The sequence below is a fragment of the Ambystoma mexicanum genome, chromosome 1q, assembly GCF_040938575.1.
Source record: "Ambystoma mexicanum isolate Mex_15411 chromosome 1q, UKY_AmexF1_1, whole genome shotgun sequence".
Taxonomy (NCBI): Eukaryota; Metazoa; Chordata; class Amphibia; order Caudata; family Ambystomatidae; genus Ambystoma; species Ambystoma mexicanum.
The window spans coordinates 1,118,049,506-1,118,067,150 of record NC_090922.1 but is presented as its reverse complement, the minus strand read 5'-3'; the positions used below and the strand labels follow the sequence as shown (position 1 = coordinate 1,118,067,150).

General features: G+C 43.3%; 1 protein-coding gene across 5 annotated transcripts in view; it reads left to right on the top strand.

The window, feature by feature from the left end:
• Window positions 1-17,645, top strand: part of GPSM2 (G protein signaling modulator 2) — an 822,550-nt gene that overhangs the window by 69,134 nt on the left and 735,771 nt on the right. Inside the window, exon 1 of one of the 5 annotated variants that reach the window (XM_069641858.1) lies at window positions 14,198-14,300. The exons of the other annotated variants lie outside the window; for them this stretch is intronic. The gene's annotated coding sequence lies outside the window, so the exon portion shown is untranslated. Of the gene's footprint in view, window positions 1-14,197; window positions 14,301-17,645 lie in introns of those variants that run through there. 5 annotated transcript variants of the gene reach the window in all.

The window sequence follows — 17,645 nt, the reverse complement described above, 5'->3', positions numbered from 1 at the left end:
CATTTAGTTAGGATTGTGAACATTAGCTTGCGTCGCTGCCATTCTCCAGGACTCTCAAATCTAGGTATAGCCCCCACGCAAACACTCTCATCCGATATCACTATGCTTACTCTCTCTACACCATTGCACAATTAGAATGCAGCTATACCCTTCGATCAATTCGGCCTAGCTGCTCACATACGAACATTACCCCATGAACACCTCATCATTCTAATAAAACGCAGCTATACCCCATGACAAACCGGCCTAGCAGCCAGAACCCAGTCTCCGTGTCCACCCGCCAGACTGCACACATCCTACCGACATCAATACCACCAAAGCTAATGCTAGGATGCAGCTACTACAACAGCTGCTTACATAACTGGTGCACCCAAGCACCCTACGACACCCTACTCTCTCAACTGACCAGAACTGCGGTCCCTGAGGGCGTTTAACCTACCATCGCTTTGAGGTCATACCAATGATATATAGAGTGCTATATAAATGCCAAATAACATAACATAACATTTGTGGACTTTGTCCCTAATGATCAGGACTTACTGAGTGCAAATTCACAGAATGGATAGGCCTGTGTATTCTTTTTATTTTGATGCATTTTAAGATTTATTTTTAGAATTATTTGTTTGTTTGATTTGAATAGATTATTGTAATAGGAAATGAGTATTTTGATGGTAATGTTAAAGGTTTGTTTTCTTTTTGAAACCCATACAAAATTATATACATTTTTTTTTTTAAAAAAGAGACTCAGAGCCGGGCAGCATACTCTGTTATGGGGGCCGGCCATTGGCATCAAGCCGGCCCCCTGTGGGTACTATGGGACACCCGCACCACGGAGGCCCAGTGCCTCAGAGGGTTGCCGGGGACACTCGGTATTAGATGGGGCATGGCGGACCTTGCCCAGCACATGCAGACCCTGGCCACCTTGCTGGCAAAATGGCCCCATGGTAACATGGCCTGCAGGCCCGTGCTCACACGATGTGGGACTGCAGGCCTAAATGAGGGAATAATACAAAAAGTCTGAGGCCCAAAGGTCTGACCCCTATTTCTTCGTACATATATATGAGGGGGGGTAAAGCTAATACAAATATATGGGGGTAGCGTGGGGGGCAATGTGGGGTCTCCCCCTTTATTACTTTTTGAAGTTTAATGAAGTAATTCAAGGGCCAGGAGAACATAATTTGTGTAAGGATGATAATTGTATCAAAATAACTGCACCTCAGAATATGATAATCAAATATTCCTGTGCCTCTGCTTACTATCCACATTATGTTGTCCTTTGGGCAGTAATAACACCAGGCTTCCAGCTAAGAGACATATACACCATCCATTTTTACTCCCTAAAAATGAAAATGTGCCCAACAAAAACAAGAAACGATGTACATTTTGTTGCTTGAACCCACAAAGCCTCACTGATATTTTTTCGAATTAGTGGGCAGTAGAGCAGTGACATAGGAAGGAACTCTAATAATATTAATGCCTGATCTCAACAGGAATTGTAAGGGGAAGAACATCTTTTAATAAGCAGCAAGTATCCCTATTGGCAAAGCTAATAACTTTTTTACTCCATCAAAATTAGTTGACTCCAAGTAAGGAGAAAAATCTGATTAGAGCCTTGCTTGTTACGCTGACATAGAAAGTGAAATGACAGGGAACATCCCAGCCTGCACCATCCCAACCGCCTTTCCCTGGTAAACTACCTTGAGCAGCACCTATTTTCACTCACGAGACAGCTGTCTACGCCAAGCCAAAAGGTCTTGAAATGTGAAATGTTGCACTTTACAAATGCCTCATAACACAGATGTTTCTTTCTCATTCTTTAAGGTCAAGTTTGTTAAAACGTCATGCATCTGCACCAGTGCACCATTAGGCGTTTTGCAAATGATTTCTCGTTTGGTTTAATCCGACTCCTATCTTCATCCACTCTCATTCCGGGAATATGGGCAAAAAGAATTTGAAAAAACACAAAAATCAAAAGTGATCGTTAGTCCAGTCTGTCATGCCCAGTGGTCGAAGTGAGCGGGAGCGGTGTTCCTCTACTTTTTAAAATTAAGTTTATCTGTTTTATACTTTTACTTTAAAAAGAAACTGTTCCGGAATGGTTTCTTTTTAAAATAAGTGTAGGAAGAAGTGGAAACTTGCACTTTCAAGCACTGCACTGAATGTTCCCTTAAACAGCACCCACATGTGTTTGGGGGTGTGTATTGTGCATGGGTGGGGTGTGGCAATGGGGTTTGCGTGGAGCTGGGGTAGGCCAGTAGAGAACATAGTTCCACTACTTCTTTTCATACACTTCGACCACTGATCATGCCTATGTATATAATCGAAACATTTGTAGGGTAGTTGAACATGGCCTCTTATATGGAACTCTCTGATTCCTATTCACGCCAAAATATTGTATGATAGTTGGGATGCTAACCGTTTAACCAGGCCTTTGTTCTGCACTTATCTCGGTGTGGTTTGTTAATCGTCCACAGCGGCTTCCAGAAGAACTAAGAGGTACATATGGAAATGTGTGCCATTTTAGACGTGAGAACAAGGCTGTGGAGACAACATAATGTAAACAAGGTCAAAGGAGATTAAAAATAAGCAGAGGAGAGACAATGATCGGATGAGATAAAAAGCTTACTGTGACAAGGGATAGGAGTTTCATAAATGCTACGTTTTAAAAGGGTTGTGCAATATACGGAACAAAGAAGGCTGGTTGCTTATATGTGAGACTTTTATTACAGTAATGTGCGTAAAGACATGATACAGTGGTGTGCGTATTTTTGGTAGTCAATGAATGATTAAGTACGGCAAGCCAGGCAGAATGTAGGAGGAGAGAGGATATTAAATTACTTTGCTGTAACTATTTAATGACTTCATCAAATATTTAAACAAACTAGCTCATTTCCGAGCTATGTTAAAAAGTAGTGCATTGTTAGTTTTCAAAGTACAGTCTTAAAACGTACTTCTCCAAATCCCATTTACAACCATGCAGTGGGCAAGAGCAAAGGTTCCCTTTTCATCTGGTTTAACAGTTTGACTGGGGACGTTAGTTGAATGGGACATGGATGATGTAAACTGCGCATGCTGCATAGATTTCAGGCAGTTTTCTGCTTGTAACAGTAAAATGGTCTGGTATGTGCAAATGGGTTGCTCGTTACTCCCATTGGCATGGGTTTGTGGGCGGGCAGGGGTCAGTTTAAATATCATAATGTTGGTGTTTATTTTGTTAAGAAGGCTAGTGTATTCGAATGTTTGAGTTGCTCTTTGTGGAGTTTTTTCGAAGTATGTGGATCTGTAGAGTAGACCGGCAATATGGTAATTGAAACCTATTAAAGCACACGTTTATTTCAGCTTTGGTTCCAAACGCCGAACACTCCAAATTACTGCAATAAAAAAAATGAATGTATGAAACTATGTTTCTTGTGTTTGCTCAATACTTTATTCATTTGAGAGGGTTTTGTTTTTTGTGTCGGCACTACCGTTTGATAAATTGCAGCTTTAACTATTCGGTTTCTGTGGCAAAGAGGGCAGTTTTGTAGCCACCCTCCCTTGTTGTTTTGATACATCCTGTCCTTCAAGCTTGCATCCTGTACTTTTTTGAAAACTTTTCTTATTACTGTGTAACCAGCCAAAGTTACCAGAAATTATTTTGGGCTGTTAAGAAGTTTCACCCTCCGTTCTGGGAATACATGCACGCTACGAGCTTGTTGAGCTGAGTGTTGCTCTGCTTCCAAGCTATCTTACTTAAGGCCTGAGCTGTATTTGGCATTGTGACTCGCTATATTGCTGTAGTACAAAAAAATCAAGATCTTGTACCGAAGTAGTCTGATAATGGTGAGTCTGTTACTTAGTTATCCCTGTTCCGTTGAGGGCAAGATCTGCACGTGTTCGCCTATTCCAGATACCAAACACAGGGCCTTATCACGAGTTGGGCGGTATCCCCAGCGCTATTACTGCCGGGGCTATTCGCGTTACCGCCAAATGCCCTGGTGCTCTTAGCGCCGGATCATGGGTTTAGCGGAACGTAATTTTCCATTCCCCATTGGGCCCATTCGGGAATTTCCCATTCCCCATTGGGCCCAAAGAGGAATTCTCTGCACTACTACCACCCGCGTGTACAGCGCGGTGGTATTAGCACCAAATATCGGCAAAATCGCAAAGGATTTGCCCCCAGCTCAGAGCTGGGGGTAAATCCTGCCAAATCCGTGATGAGGCAGACAGTATTGTCTTGTGGAGGAAAGCTGCGGTGGCAAGCAGAGGGTGCCGTTGTCTTCTGCGCTGGGTACCCCCTGTTTAAGATTCTGGTAAGTAAGGGGTTAAACGGAGATGTTTAAAGCAGGCCCTGCCTGAAAGTTGAATGACGTGCCTAGAGGGTGTATACTTCCTCACCCCAGAGCTCGGCAGTGAATGATGGCTTAGTCTGCGCTCTGGCGAGGAATGATTAAAAATGTCATTGTTAAAGGAATGGTTCGCCCAAAATTATTTATTTCATAAACAGATAGGCAATATTAAAAAAAAAACGATTGGCATTTTTTTTTTTTCGAAGTCCCTATGTAAAATTTTGAGCAATTCAAGCTCAAAGATAGCACATGGGGGCATCCATTTTGTGAAATGGATGCCCGCCGCTGTGCTCGCTTTGGCTTTTGCGGCACTAATGAAGGAAAAGCCAGCCAGCTGTAGTAAACAAGCTACCACTGGGGGGCTTTTCATTAATTGGTGCTGTACGTGGAGGACGGGGACTGGAGACTACAGGCAGAAAAGCTGCAGCTGCATCTCGGTAAGTGCTATTTTTTAAATAAAAATAAACACTAGCTGCAGTTTTCTTTTCTAAGTTTTCTGGGCTGGAGGAGCCCGGAAAACTTAGAAATAAAACTGCAGCTTTAAAAACGTATTTATGTTTGCGGTAGCTTTTGAAGCGACCGCAAACATAAATACAATGTTATTGTGTTTGAAAACGCTGCGGTTTTTCTTTCTAAGTTTCTCAGGCTCCTCCGGCTCGGAGGAGCCTGAGAAACTCAGAAAGAAAAACTGCAGCGTTTTCACACACAACCACGTTGTGTTTCTGCCTGCCGTGGCTATCACTTTGGGTCTCCAGTGCTCCCCCAGGAGAGCACCGGAGACCCAAAGTGAAAGCCAAGGCAGGCAGAAACACAACACGGTTGTGTTTACATGCCGCGGTGTTTCTGCCTACAGCTGATTTCCCATTTGGGGCTCTCGGGCTCCCCACGGGGGGCCCGAGAGCCCCAAATGGGAAATGCTAAATGCTGCAGTGTTTCTGCCTAAATCTGTTTTCCCATTTGGGGCTTTAGGGCTCCCAGTGGGATTTAGGCAGAAACACAACGCGGTTGTGTTTGAAAACGCTGCGGTTTTTCTTTCTAAGTTTCTCAGGCTCAGCCTGATAAACTTGGAAAGAAAAACCGCAGCATTTTCAAACACAATAACGTTGTATTTATATTTGCGGTCGCTTCAAAAGCGACCGCAAACATAAATACGTTTTTAAAGCTGCGGTTTTATTTCTAAGTTTTCCGGGCTCCTCCAGCCTGGAAAACTTAGAAAAAAAAAAAAAACGCAGCTAGTGCTTATTTAAAAAATAAAAATAAATAGCACTTACCGAGATGCAGCTGCAGCTTTTCTGCCCGTAGTCTCCGGTCCGCGTCCTCCGAGTCACGGCACCAATGAAGAAAAAGCCACCCAATGGTAGCTTTTGTTTACTACAGCTGGCTGGCTTTTCCTTCATTAGTGCCGCAAAAGCCAAAGCGAGCACAGCGGCGGGCATCCATTTCACAAAATGGATGCCCCCATGCGCTATCTTTGAGCTTGAATTGCTCAAAATTTTACATAGGGACTTCGAAAAAAAAAATGCCAATAGTTTTTTTTTTTTTTTATATTGCCTATCTATTTTTGAAATAAACATTTTTAGGCGAACCATTCCTTTAAAGGCCGTGAGCCTTGCACCAGATTTGCCTAAATTATTGGCCAGTGTTTTACATGTGTCACAGTGGTTATAGTGAACTCGGCATGTGCAGCTACTACAAAGCTTACTCCAGTACAGGCGCATGATTGTCCAAAAGAAAAAGTTCAAACGCCTCCATTGAAAAAGCACACAATTAGGTAATTGCTTAAAAAAAGGAAAATAAGTAAGAAACGCATAGTAGTCCACATTCATTCACAGAAAATACAAATATTGATATTGTTTGAAGTGCACAAACCTCTCAAACAAAAGATACAAAATCACGCAGACGGCCATGTATTCAAAATTAAGAAAAGATGGGTAATGGTTTTCATTCACCAACAGTTAAGGTTGTTTTTTTCAATTTGCTTAGTGTTTAATTAATTTTATATTTTAATAATGTTACCATTTTCTTTACATTAATTAAACCATCTAAACATGTTTGCCCCCTTTTTTAAAAATGTTTTTATTTTTATTCCATGGCTTATTAACCAAATGTATCCATCCTACACAAAGATGGTCACCACACTGGTCTTTCCTTTAGTGTTATTCTTTTGTGTCCGTACATTCAAGCTCAATGCTGACACGGTAAAGTCTGCTCCTATGATAGGGCAGGCTTTTCCCAAGCTTGCATTCCTTTTTGCGTCACTCATTGTAACTGTTGGACGTGAGGCTTTTAAGAAGCACAATGGAAGCAAACAGTTGGGCTAAATAATCCCAAAATAACACAAGCTACTTTGCAAACTGATTATATGCGGCATTAGGATTCTTTTTACCCAATATCACTTATAAATGGGCGTGGCAACACTACTTGTCAGTGGTAAACTAATAGGAAGTGAAGATGTAATATTTTAGTCATGGTCTTAACTGCGAGTGGCCCTATTTTAAGTGGTGTAAGAACTTTCATCTACGTTCCCAACTCCTTCCTATCCCCATACAGGCAGCAGTTGTAAAAAGACCTCTGCACAGTGGGTTTAGGATGGATCTTGGACCCACTTCATCGTTCTACGGAACCATGTAGGCCCTTGTTATAAAACCTTTAAAATATCCAACGGGCAACATCAAGAATGGCTGAGGAGGAGGGTGAGGTGGCGAACCTGGCCCACTTAGGATGTGCTGACCTTTATGTAGCTGGTAGAGGACATCAACCGTATCTGACTAATCTTTCCAGCCCCCAAATTAGGTGTCTCTTTGCTCTCCAAATAAGTTGTCTCTTTGCTCTTGCTAAAGCTGACATTTTACGATAAGGACTGTATCGGCCACGTTTACTCCCTAAAAATGGGCATATACTCCCAAAAAAAAGGGGAGTAAAAATACTCCCAATAAAAAATAACAAACCCATGGGAGCTTTTCCATCTGCTTTCACCCACAGAGCCAAATGGATATGTTTGGACATACACGTAGAACCACAAGAACAAACTCTACTATTATTACTGCCAGATCCGAAGAGGTAAACATGTGACTTTTGAGTCCATTCATATCCAGGTGCTAAAAGCATTTCATTTACAGTTAAAATATATTTTCACAAACTTATAAAATACTCCAATTGACAATAGAACTTACATTTGTACTCCCTGAAAAATCATTTTACTCCCAACTTTAAAAAATAGGAAGTAAAATACTCCCTCTTGAAACTGTGATCTGGAGCACTGATTGGCGAACAATATGAAGAGATGGAGCAGCGCACTCAGTTTAATGGGTACAAAGTCTGAGGCAGAGGTTGAAAATTTGAATAACATTCTCCTTGTATGCCTGGTCTGCAACTCACTAAGGTCAAGATGCATTATTCCCTTTTTACAGAGCAAATGCCTTTTGGACAATCCAAATGCAGCACTGTCTTTCCTTTTGGGTGATTTTGACAGACCTTACTTGATCAACAGCAGGCTTTCTCTAAGGGGCTTGGTGACAGAGAGTAGCTGACATTGATGGCCATTGAGTTCTGGTCCTATAAGTGTCTCAACCATCTAGGGCTGCGAGTCAGTAAGTTTAATGCCCCTTCTTTCTTTTTAGCTCCCCCCAGACACCATGTACAATGAATTTACTACCAACAGTGGTTGAAATATGAAGGTGAATACGATTGAGAATGTTTGAATTTTGGCTTGAGAATATTACTGTTTCTAGATTCATATGTTCTTCTAGTTGATTGTATTTTGTCTTGGATCATTGTATTTATTCTGACAATGAGTGTGTTTTTACCAATTTATCTTGCTGTTACGAAAGGGCTAATAAACCAAAAGTGTAATAAAATGTGATGATTTTTTTCATCTACTGAGGGGGTGGGTCATCAGTTTAGTTTGGCCAGTACATCCTCTTCTATCTGATCTTATTGGCAATGCATTCAAAATCGGAAACTTCTGAGCGGGATCCTGCATTTTATCATGACCCATAAGAGAATTTGTTCATTTAATCAGAATATCTAATTTCATAGTTTTGCGCTTGATATCGAAGTATTTATTGGCTCATTTCGCAGGAGCTTTAGGTTTCTTTCGACCCTATGTCTTAAATTTAGTTATTTCTTGGTGGAACGTTTTGAGCTTAAAGGATGGGTTTGCATTTGATATTTTCCAGAATTTCCTGATCAAATAATTCTCTGAAATACACATAGTTCACCTTTTCCTGGGTCTTATAGTGATGGTCCATTCAAGGAGCTCAGTAGGAGTTGGTGGCCAAACCCTGATAACCTTATTTTTTTTATTTTTTTGTATTTATAAAGCGCTCACACAGCCCACAGGCATCGAGGCGCTGTTACAGGAATTGTTTTTTTTGTATTTGCGTAATTGTTTTTCTCTTAGTTGCGTATTTATAACGCGCTTAAACACCCAGAGGTTTCTAAGCACGGACCTGGGGAATCGAACCTGTGTTGCTTTGTGTCGTCTGGTTTCCAAGGCGCGCACGTTGCCGTTGGGCTATCCTCCCGGCTATCCTTATGTGTTGTGGACCTACAAGGAGTATGTTTTAGGAAGCCAACAATGTCAAGGGAGTGACCACCCCTGTAAGTGGGATCAATTAGCCATTTGACGGACCAAGGATCACCCTGGTGTCTTAGTCATTTTTGTCTGTTTTACTAACTTTACTGTCCAGCTACGAGGCTAGTCAGCAAGTCAAACCATTTCTGTAGGAAGTTAGTATCTTAGGCCAAAATTGGTGCACTAGAGCACAAATCATTGATGTCATGGATGTCCTGGAATTTAAAACAATTTTCACAAATATTTTCGTTTCGGCTGCTGGGTTGATGTGACTTGGTATAGATCAGTGCCATGCTGCCCGCACAAGCAATTCTATTGCTTGTTTGTATATTGGAACCTGCTGCAAGGAGGTGTGTCGTGTATAAAATGATGACTGTTCGATGTTTTTGTGATGCAAACGATTTGCATTTTTTTGTTTTTTAGTAGTAGTATTCTCGGTCAGTCATTAAACACGTTGATCACTAAATATAGGCTAGGTTTGGGTTTCGGGCCTTGTTTGGTCATTAAGGGTTGAAGCTTATGTGATATATTAAGTGTGATGTGATCATCTTTTCATTTACTTTGGATGCTTTCTTTGTGATACGTGTTTTGGCGATATTTGGATGCCTGGGAGGCAAAAAGGGGACTCGTATCCTGCGTTCAGATGGAAGTAACATACAAAGGTCTAGCTGGGTGTTCTAATGGGATCGGTGGGCATGGGACTTCTAGGAGAAGTTAGACTGTCCAGTCAGCTAGCAGAATTTGGGGGAGGGATGTTGTGTTCTTATTTTATGGGGAAGGGGTAGCCTACTATGATGGCAAGGTTCGGAACAATGTGATTAAGTGAGGAGAATGTATGTTATTTTGACTGGAATATTAAAATGCCATTTTCGTTTGCGTTATTCGTTCATTATTTATTTCTGGACTGGTCATAATATTCCCACTTTAGTGCAAAATGTATGTTATGTCCTTCACTTTCGCTATAGTGCAATATACATTTTTTGTTGTATATTTTATTTCATTTTAAATCAACCACACAACAATTACAACAAACACATTTGCGACAAGTTTTTATTTTCATGGGGTATGAATAAAACATAACGATGAGCATTAAATACAGTCTGCCGAATGTAAAAAGCTTGCCCCTCTTATCCTAAATTGTTTCCCAACAAGGCTGTCTAATGGTTTACTAGTGCTCCTGCTAAAAGAAATACCAGTGTTCAAAAAGATTCACGGTGGCCTGAGGTCGAACGGGTACTGTTGATCAAGGAACTCCTCCCATCTTGAATGCAAACCTTCATCTCCCGCTAACAGTCCCTCTTGTACTTTTATGTAATGTGGCACTGTATTTGATTCATGTGTTTAAGGATGCATGTTGTATATAGTGGTGAAAACCACGTTGTATATAGTGCTGAAAACCACGTACTATCTGTTTATTGACCTGATAAATCCTTTTTGTTTTGTATTTGCCATTTCTGCTGAATTGAATAGCAGCCACATGAGAATAACTACTTATACAGTATATGGTTCGCTTTACAAATCGAATTGTATTTGCTAAATTCCGCAGAACTGTCATAACTGTCTACACAGAATAAGGTTTGCTTCACTAATTTAACATACATACACAGTATGAACCAACAGCTAAATAATACAAGCTGTTATAACATAATTGTTTAGAGTGTGTATTCCCGGTTTGTATCTCAGTGAGACAAAGAGGGTCTTGTCCCACAGACATTTTACAAAGTTAATAATGTTTTTGCATAAAATAATTAAATACACTGAATTTTGAGGGTAGGACGCCCCACCTGTTTATATTAACAGTCCCTCTCAGCTGGGTCCACCTTATCGGATCACGTTGCCAATCGTTAAACGCCGGAGCATTGGCACTCTTCCATTGCTCCATCCAAGCTGTGAACTATCTTTTGCCATGCGCCCTGATACCCACGTGTCTGGTGCGCAATAAAAGTAATCAAACACACATTGCATTGCTATCCTACGCTTAACGGTATAAACTGTCTAGTAACTTTTCAATTTTTTCGTACAGGAATTTTCCCAAGTAGGCATACCAGCGGCCTCCAGTTTCCACCCTGACATTCCCTCGAGCTGTCTTCATATCCATTGCCATGCGGACCTAATTGTGCGGCACTCCTATACCATGTGCATACAATTTGCATGAAATGTGCTGATTGCATCTCATAGCTAGCTGTACAAATTTAGCGGGGCAAATTTATATATGCGTTCTGGTGTCATGTATACTCAGTGTACATATTCATATTGTATACGTTTCAGTATACCTTTAATCGACACTTCCTTCACACGTTGGCACACCTTTCTCCACTTTTTATTGTCCATCTCTACACCTATATCCCTAGCCCACAACTCTCTAAGTTACATTGGGCCAAGTACCTGAACAGCCAGCAGCGTCTTATGTAGTGTTGCGACCTTTTTCCCACCGGCCGATAGCCCTAATTGCTACGATTACTGGGTGTTCAGGGGCATTTCGGGGAAGTCTTCCCACGCTTCTCCAAAAATCGCCTTTGTTGCAGCATAAAACGGAAATTGAGAGCCTCCTTCATTCCACTTCAAGAAGAATTCTTGAAATGACAGCGCTCTTCCACCCTCCTACAAATCCCCCATGGTTCATGGTTCTGCAGTCTATTTCACACCAGACACGTTTCCGGCTACTACTGATAGGACCTTTTAAAAATATGGATTTCCCATAGTAGAATCTCATGTGCCACCATGTGTTTGCCTTTGTTGCTGCGGCCAAGACTGGCCCACACTTCATGCAGTTCTCTAAACCGAGCCGGAAACCCCTTTGCTTTCACCTTTCCCACCCACAGGAGGTTTAGCAACTTTTGTTCCCCAGTTAAGGCCTGTATCATCCTGGTGGGGAGGTCCAATAGGCCCCCCCCCAATGTTTGCTATATGATGCAGCTGTGACGCATAATAATATAACGGGAAATCTGGGGCCCCCCAGTCCTCCATTTTCTACACGTTGTCTCATTTTTGTCAATCGTCGGTAAAACATGCATGCGATGCAGCAGTCATGTTAGGTTTACCATCTTTGTTACAGCTATTTTCCCCATTAATGAGAACAGGAGGTTAGCCCAGGTGCTGACCATAAGGTCTAGCTGTGGCATCATTTATTTATTTATTTATTTGCATTTTTAAAGCGCTCAAACATCTCGGGGGCATCGAGACGATGTTACAGGAATATGTCTCTTAGTTGCGCATTTATAATGCGCTTAAAACCTGGAGGTTTCTAAGCGCGGATCCGGGGATCGAACCTGTGTTGCTTCGTGTCGTCTTGTTTCCAAGGCGAGCATGTTGCAGCTGAGCTATCATCCTTGGACATTCATATTACTCAAATTCTCCCTGTATGCCGCATCAAAGTAAAAAATCACCATTATCCCCAGATACTTAAATGAGCCTGTGGCCACCTTGAGTGGTAAGGCATCTAGTCCCAGCCCCTTGGAGCCTGGTGGGGGATACAGCACTGACTTAGGTTGGTCTTCAGCCCAGACACATTGCTCCATTTCATGCAGCATTAATGGTATTGTATTTCCAGGGTCTTTCGTGTTTAATTATGTCATCCGCGTATAGTGAGACTGTGGTGGCCACCAACTATAGTGATTATTTGGCCGGCGGATTTTGTTCTGAGGCTACACGCGAATGGTTCTATAATCAAGGCAAACGGGAAAGATAAAAATGGACAGCCTTCTCTCATCCCTTTGTCTAGCCGGATTGGCTCAGAAGTAATATTATTACTAATTTTTGCTACTGGGTTTTTGTAAAGCAGTGAGATCCATCTGCGTATCCTTGGCCCAAACTCATGCTTCTGCAATGCATCATACATGAAACCCCATTGCACATAGGCGGATGTTTTTCAGCGTCTAGACTTGTTAACGCATAGTCGCCAGGGTAGGCATTAACTCTATCAAGCACCAAAAACAGACTGCACATGCTCCATGCGATAAAACCTGCTTGGTCTTCAGCAACCAAATAAGGTGCCGCCCTTGTGATTCTGCTTGCCAATATCTTACTAATGATCTTGACATTTGTGTTTATCAGTGACTGGTGTGTATGGCCCACATTTCTCTTCCGGCTTACCTGGCTTCAGTAGTAATAGAATCATATCCTCCGTCAAGGAAGCTGGCAACCTCCCCGCTTCCAGGGCCTCCATGTACATATCATGCAGGAAGGGAAGCATGATCTCACTAAATGTAGTGTAAAATTCTACCGGCAACTCATCTGGGCCTGGTGCTTTTCCCGTTTGGAGATTTCGAAATTGCCCAATGTACATCTTGTATAGTAACAGGGTTTTCCAGATTCAAACGGTCTAATGGAGTCAGCCATGGTATTGCTACATCCGCTCTGTTACTGTCTCCATCGCTCAAGCGGCAGCATTGTCTAATTCGGAGTATTACCGTGAATACCTTATTAATTGTTAGTGGATCTAGCATGATAGTTCTCTCTGTCTCAATGCGGGTAATTGGATTCCTATCACGTGACTTCAGTGTCATCCATGCTAAGGCTTTTCCCATAAACATGTTGGTATTTGGTATATTCATGGTATTCGAAATTACTTAATCTCTCTTGCGCTGTGTTTAATTTCACTTGTGCTTGCACTAACTGGGCAGGGAGCGCGGGCCCGTGTGGTGCAAGGGATCTAGCTCCTCTTATCTGTATGTCCAATTCAGTTATCTCTTAATTTAACATACTCCTCACTCCCCATGTCTTAGACATTAACACCCCCGATCCCTGTATAGTGACATTAAAGTCTACCAGAATGTCCCGCTTGCAGCGATAGAGCCTCTAATTACATAAAACATTTGCAGTTTTCCTCCTCTATCATGCACCTGTACACCACATCTCAATTCAGCTAAGGAGCCCAGCAATAGCAGCTAGTTCGTCCGTGAGCTGCAGGAGCAGCTCACAAGACTCCCTCGCCATCACAGCAACATCGAGACTGGTGAGTATCAGCTGTTAATACAGCTGCGCCCGACGAAGAATACCGGCCACACTGCATTTCCTCACATATTTGTTAGGGATACTTGTTGCTCTACAACAAAAGCTCTGCTTTCATTTTCAATCCGAAACAGCATTTTAATTCGGAATTGCCTATTGTAGACCACGAGGTTTTGCACTTGCCAAGATGGCCGCCACCTCCTGAGTCCACTCTCCATCTGATACCGGGAGGCTGCACCGCACATCGATTGGCTACCTTCTTAACCAACCCAGTGCCACCGGCAGGCGCAAGCCGGCCTCCGCGAAGGCAAACACAAAGGCTCCTGACCGAGCGTGCCGTGCTGCGGGCTACACAATGTCTCTAAGCTCGGCCTTCCCGTTTTCTACCGGCACGCACATCGTTTTTTCTACAACAACGGCCCAGGGACAGCATCATCAGTCGCACGGTGAGACCGAAATGCACCCCATAACCTTGTACGCCTGCACTCCCTCGCGGGTGCCGACAGCACTGTAATATGCCCTAAGATGCTGCTTTTCTACCTCCTACATCAGGATCACTTCCGGGGTTTAATGCTCACTGTCTAAGGTCCCCTGAACTGCTAAACATATACCATAGTGCTGACCACACGCCTCGTATCTGTCTCAATGTGTAGGGTATGTGCCCTTTGTCTCTGCCCATAACCAGGCCTATACCATTGAAATCTGGCAACACTATCTAGCGCTGCGTAATACTACTGCCTGTTGCCTCGCCCAGCTGGCCTACCTAGCTGCGTGTGCAAGCTGCGCTCTATATCGCACCTGGTCCTTAGTTCTTCGTTATCTGAATGAGACATATATAATTAACTGCAATTGTGAAATTAATTTCTTGCCAATACTTTTAAACCTCACCTATAATAGAATACACAAGTAAGGTCTTTATCACAGTACTCACCGCAACCTAACTGTATGTTATGCCCGCTCTGTGTTACTTGAGATGATTCTGTATCTCGTGTAACGTTCTGCAAACTCTATCTAGCCCCCTTCTAGAACTGCCTTCTCAGTACCCACGTACCTGACCCGTATGATATGCCCACTCTGCTGAAACTACACTTTGTGCCCTGTCTGTGAAACCTAGCACCCACTCAGTTTAACTGCATGCCATTGCAATCCACACTACTGTAATGCACTGTACTGCTGTGCTGGTACAACTCTAGGTTAAGTACCTCACACTGTTGTTAGCCAAACCCTCACCTAACAGCTGCATTTGCACCTGCCTGTACGGCCATTTATTACTGAATCTTGCACCTGCCTGTAATGCCATATATTGCTGCATTTTGCACCTAATTGCACCCCTCTCTGACTGCTGCTCCAAGCATTCTGCTGCATTGCCATCCAACCACACACCATGCCTCACCCTCAACCAACCAGCACACCAGCCGCACCCCCACCTTCCCTTCCAACATCCCCCCCACCCACTTTCTACCCTCCTTCACTAAAAGTAACGTCACAGCCACCATAACATCCTACACCAGACCCACTAACATCAGGAACCATCTCCTAGGACTCCACTCAAGATACTCCAGCATCACCCACCAAACCCCGCCCAACTCACTCAAAACCACTGTTACATCCACCTTCATGGCCAATCCCTCCATATCCACACCAGTCCTGGCGCACCACAACCCTGCCTCACCGGCAACACACAACACCACCCCCATCTCATCCCAGCCCCCACACAAGCTACAGTGGGCCCTCATCAACGCTAGATCCATCCCTGCTCATGCCACGGATATTCACAAACTCCTTATTAACTTGGACCTTGACATTCTAGCCATCACTGAGACCTGGCTTCATAGCGGTGCAGGGCCAACCCTCAAACTTGTCATCCCACAGGGCTACTCCATCATCAGGTAAGACCGCCTTTCTTCAGCAGGAGGAGGGGTAGCACTCATCCTGAAAGATCACCTAGAGGCCAGACAAATCACATGTAACCTGGGTAATATCATATACTCCATTGCTATAAAAATCGCCCTCTCCCCCAACTCCACCATCACCCTAGTCTACCGGCCACCTGGCCCACTGTCGGAGTTCCATGAGAACCTCCTACATTGCCTAACAGAGAACTTAAAACGTACCTCCAAAAGCATCCTTTTAGGTGAACTCAACCTAGGATACAACGACAAAAAGGATAAGCCAGCCAAATCTCTTTCACTAGCCCTAAAGGAACTAGGCTTTAATCAAAGAATAACCGTACACACACACAACAAAGGCCGCATCCTTGATTGGGTAGCTGACCACAACTGTCACATAGACATTAGCTCCATCACCCCGACCCCTTGGTCAGACCACCACATCATTCACATCGTCATCCCCGCCGCATCCAAAACCAAAAAGACTAACCCTACTCCCCCTGCTCTGGCAAGATGCGCCAAAAATCTTACCAAAGACAAGATCTTACCACACATCAGCACCCTCACTACAGATCTTAAGTCCTCCGACCCGTCAGTGTTAGCAGATACCTATAAGCGTACCATAAGCACTGCCATAGACACCATTGCCCTTTTACAGAATAAAAAAGCCAAAACAGTGAAACACTCAAACACCTGGTTCTCCTCAGAACTCAAAGAGCTCCGCTCTCAGAAGAGAAAAGCACTGAACACCTGGCAGAAATCACCCTCCCCAGCCACCCTATCATCCTACAAAAAAATCACCTCTCAATACAAAAAAGCTATAATCACAGCCAAGTCAGCTTCCTACAATGAAAGAATTGCCAATGCAAGCTCCGAATCTAAAGAACTCTTCGCCATTTTCAAAGAACTCACCACACCAGCTACCAAATCACAAGACATTGTTAAAGACCAATCCTGGTGCAACTCCATACAATCTGCCCTATTAAATAAAATCGAAGTCCTACAAGCAAAAATTAAGGAGCACCACAAAAACCTATCACAGCACATCAAATCAACAACCAATACTGACCACCTGCCCACCTCTAGCCCTGTGCCCCCCTCCTCCAAAGCCCCCACAACTCTTTTCAAATTCAGGGAAGTAACAGAACAGGAAGTCATTGAGATATTGAAGAAAATTAAACCATCCAACTGCAAAGGAGACGCTTGTCCAGTCAGTCTGATTAAAGACTTCACTGAAACACTCGCCCTCTTTCTCAAATCCTTCATTAACGCCTCCTTCAACACCAACACAGTCCCAGACAGTCTAAAAGAAGCTTGGGTACGCCCCCTTCTGAAAAAACCCACTCTTGTCCTAGAAGTTGCCAATAATTATAGGCCTATCACCACCGTGCCTCTCCTGCTCAAGATCCTGGATAAAGTTGCCTACACGCAAATCCAGGAATATCTTGAAACCAACCACATCCTAGGAAAAAGACAGTCAGGCTTCCGTCCATGTCACGGTACAGAGTCAGCCCTACTCAACTTAAAAATACAAATTGGGGAGATCATGGACAAAGGCAAACCGGCACTCCTTCTCCTACTGGATCTGTCCGCCGCCTTTGACCTTGTCAACCATGATATCCTAGGCATGCACCTAAATAATTAAGCACACGTCTCCCCAGAAGCTATCGCCTGGGTAGCCTCGTTCCTAAAAGGGAGACTCATGAAGGTCTTCTCAGACACAGCCTCGGCATCCCCTACTATCATCCATTGCGGAGTCCCGCAGGGCTCTTGCACCGCCCCCACTCTCTACAATATATTTACCCTCCCACTCTTCAATGATCTCGACTGTCGCAACATAGCGTACAACCCAAAATCTACTCGGCCATCCAAATCTGGATGGCTGCCAACAGCCTTTGCTTA